This window comes from Belonocnema kinseyi, chromosome 5 (genome assembly GCF_010883055.1).
Source record: "Belonocnema kinseyi isolate 2016_QV_RU_SX_M_011 chromosome 5, B_treatae_v1, whole genome shotgun sequence".
NCBI classification, from domain to species: domain Eukaryota; kingdom Metazoa; phylum Arthropoda; class Insecta; order Hymenoptera; family Cynipidae; genus Belonocnema; species Belonocnema kinseyi.
The window spans coordinates 87,205,771-87,209,846 of NC_046661.1; the positions used below are offsets into that span (position 1 = coordinate 87,205,771).

A 4,076-nucleotide genomic window follows, 5' to 3' on the forward strand; every position below is an offset into this window, starting at 1 on the left:
AGAAACACGAGAGCCTGCATGAAAAAATGCATGGACATAAAAGAAGCTAGAGAAGTATGCCAGGACAGGAAAGTATAGCGGCAAATAGTTAATAAAAAGAGTTTCAGTAGATTGAATGACGCCTGAAACAAAGACCTTGGCCATTAATGAACCCAAGTGGGGAACCTTACATAACGACTTCGTGAGGTTCTTCGCTTGAGGTGATTGCTAGAGAGATTGATCAGCAACCTGGGTCGGAGCAGTGTTGCGGAACGAACGTGTTATTTACTTTAATAGCACGAGAATTCTGGATCAATCTGAAAAATCTCTATCCCTTCCACGCACTACTCCGTTCCCCTGCCGAGTGAGTCAAGCCTACCCCGAAAGGGAAATGGCTTAATGGTGTAATAATAATAATAAATGATATTTCCTAAGAAAGAAAAGGAAAAGATTAATTTTTTTTGGACAAAAAGAGGAAAGAAGAATGAGCAAAATTTGTTCGTTGGATTCTTGTTTTTGTTTTCAGGTACTCTGCGCATCTATTTGATAAATAATTCAATAATTTTGTTAAAAAGTCATCCTTTTTGGTTAAAATTCATCTTTTTGGATTAAGAATTGAATTCATTTTCGTAGAAACTTACTTTTTGTTTAAAAATTCATTTTTTGATCGTGAAAATTCAACTGAAATATTTTTTAGCAGAGAATTCAACTATTTTTTTGAAATTCATCTTTTTAATTTAAAAATTCATCTGCTTTAGTAGAAACATAGTAATTTTTGTCAATAAAAATGCAACTTTTTGCTTAAAAATGATTCTTCTCTGCTTGAGTATTCGACTATTTTGTTCGAAAGGTTTTGTTGAATCACTGTGTTAAGAAAACATAATTTTTTGGTTGAAGATTTATATTTTTACTTGAAAATTCATCCCTTTGGTTGAAAGTTCAAATTTTAATTTGAAAATTTATTTTTTTAATTAAAACTTCAACTAATTCAAATACATAGTTGAGCAATTTTTTTCTTTGAAAGCTCAAGTCTTTGTTTGCAAATTTAACTGTTTTGCCGAAAAGACTTTTTTTGTTCAAAATTAATGTTTTAACTGAAAATGTAACTTTTCATTTTTCTTATATGGATTTAACTATTTTTTGAAAGATTTGCTTGAATCACTTTGTAAAGAAAAATATTTTTTTAAAAAGATTTATATATTTTTTTGTTTGAAATTTCATCTCTTTAGTTGAAAGTTAAAGTATTGTGTTAAAAAGTAATATTTTTTAATTTAAAATTTAACTATTTGCCTTAAAGTTAAACTAAATTGTTAAAAATTTATTTCTTTGATCAAAGATTAATTTCTTTGGGTGCAAATTTAACTTTTTAGTCAAAAAGCCTTTTTTGGTTTAAAATTAATTTTCAACGGAAAGTGTAACTTTTCTAATTTTTTTTAAATTGTTCTTTTTTAGATGGAAATTCTCCTTTTTTAGTAAAAAAATAAAATTTTTTGTTTGAAATTTTATATTTGTTGGATAAAAATGCATCAGTTTCGCGAAAATTAATTTTTTGCTGAAAAGCCATATTTTGGTTTGATAATCCTATTTTTTAGAGAAAATTCTACTTTTGGCTTGCAGGTTCAACAATTTAGATAAACTTTTATTCATGTCTTGAGTGAAAAATCTTTATTTGTTGCAAATTCATCTTTTTGGTTTAAAATTTTTTTTTGGGTATAATTGTTATCTTTCTGATTGAAATATAAACTATCTCACTATTTTGTTGGGAATTCATCTTTTCATTTTGAAAATTCAACTATTACGTTCGAAATTTAATTTTTTTGTTGAAATTTCAAGTATTTTTGTTAAAAAGTCATACTTTTTAATAGAAAAGACAATTTTTTCAAAAATAAATTAATGAATTTAAACATTTTAAATTTTTATCTAAAATACTGTTTTATTCCATTTGTAAAAGATCTTATGTTAAAAATATTACAATAATAAAATACTTGTATTCAAATATTAATGATAAAGTGAAATGAAAAATTAGTCACCGAAAAATCAGGAAATCAGTTTTTAAATTAATGAACATTTTATTAAATTTATTCATGAAAATGGACTAAATGATTCTTCTTTTATGAGTATTGTTTTCTCGATCTCAAATTTTAATACTTTTAAGTTCAAAATGAAAATAATGATCCGATTGCCGTACATGTTGTGATAAGGCAATATTTTTATTGCCTATTTTACAATCCTGTTTATGTTCATTTGTGCGAGTTTTAAGTCTCTGCCAGTCTCACCAATATAAACTTTATTGCAACATTTACATTTTATAAGATATACTACAATAGATAATTTTTCATTATTATCTTTATCTTTAAAAAAAAAGAAATACATAGAGTAAAGAGACTTTAAGGTCAGTTTATTTCGTTGAAACATCGTTGTTTTTGTTTAAAATTTTTTACTGAAATTTGAACTCAATCAGTTGAAGATTCAATATTTTAGTTTAAAACTCATTTCTTTGGTTAATAATTTAACTATTTTGTCGAAAATTAATTCTTTTTTGGTTGAAAAATAAATTTTTAACTGAAAATTCAACTAGTGATCTCGTTCGAGACGAGAATGGCAAGGCGAAGTTCGAGGCCTCGAGATCTTGGCCACGCATTTCGCGCTAAAGCAAGGCGGCCAAAATTCAAGGCCTTGCGTTCTTTTGTTCCTTGACCTCCGCCTTACTATTCCTCGTCTTGAACTCCAGCACGAAATTTAAATATTTAATTTTTAACTCAAAATTCAGGTATTTAATTTCTGGCCAAAAATTGATCTTTTTTAGTTGAGAACTCAAGCATTTTTTTTTGAAAAAATCGTCTTTTTGGGTAGAAAATTAATATTTTCGGTCGAAAATTCCACTATTTATTTAAAAATTCGACTATTTCAATTAAATATTCATCGCTTTAGTTAAAAATTCATCAGCTTCGTCAAAAATTATTATTTTTGTGTTAAATTGTAGCTATTCCATTTTTTGGTTGAAAATTTGCTTTCTATTTGGGAGAAAGTTTTTCTTTAATTAATATGCCTGCGTAAAAAATACGTGTTTTAGAAATTTTTTGATATCTATTGAAATCCCATAAGACAAATTTGACTTGTTGTGAAGTACCTTGGATTTATTAAAAATACCCATGACATTTTTTAAATCCTACGAAATCTTTTAAAATCCGTATAAAGTTTGGGAAATTCTTTGCAATCCCATTCCCTTTTTTACATTTCTTAGAACCAATGCAAATTTGTAAAATAATGTTAAAAGCCTGTCAGTTTCTGTAAATATTGTATATCAACTAAGACCCCGAAACAAAATCAATAAAGTAAGAACTTTATTCTGGTAATTATCTGTTGATTCTACTCCTTTAAAAGTTCCGAATTTTGAAGAGTTTTCAACATCGATACTTCTCAAACTAAAAACTTTTCAAATAAAAAAAAAAATAGTTCATTTTTTTTATTTAGATGCATGGCGCAACCTGATGCAACTAACGCGCTAAGATTGCGGTTCTCATGCTGTTTGTCCCATTTGAATGAGCACCCCCCTCTCCACCCCCTCTCGCGGATCCCCTCACCCGAAACTGCCAGAACATCATTTCTAGGAATATCGTAACCCAGGGGTTCTTATATCGGGAGCTGCGTGCCATGGGTTAAAAAAATTATTTTAAAAAATTATAAATGTACTTACATTTGCAATTCAAGAAGACAACCGTTATTGGAAGCAGAATCTTAATCACAAACTTCATTTTTTTCCACAAATATTTTTGTTTAATTGTAACTCAAACTCTGTTTTTCAAAAGTGTCCTGAATGGTGACTGATAAATATTGGACTGAATTCAGCAGTACTTATACTGATGTGAAAAAAATTCATTATGTTTAATGATCTTTAATTGTAGATTGTGCGACAAAATTTTATATAGATATTATAGGTTTTATGACTCGGAATTAAAAAAATCAACATCCAGTTTATATAACTTAATATTTACAGATTGCCGTCCCATACTTTAAAAAAATTCAGGATCATAAACGGTATTTTAATTTGGTATATATTTATATGATCCAACCGTTATCTGATTATTTATTGTGAA

The 4,076-nt window shown here is 27.6% G+C and overlaps 1 long non-coding RNA gene across 1 annotated transcript in view; it reads right to left on the reverse strand.

The window, feature by feature from the left end:
* LOC117173338 overlaps positions 1-4,076 on the reverse strand; it is a 12,686-nt gene that overhangs the window by 2,298 nt on the left and 6,312 nt on the right. Inside the window, exon 2 of the long non-coding RNA XR_004467161.1 lies at positions 3,677-3,839. This is a non-coding gene — a long non-coding RNA (uncharacterized LOC117173338). The remainder of the gene's footprint in view (positions 1-3,676; positions 3,840-4,076) is intronic.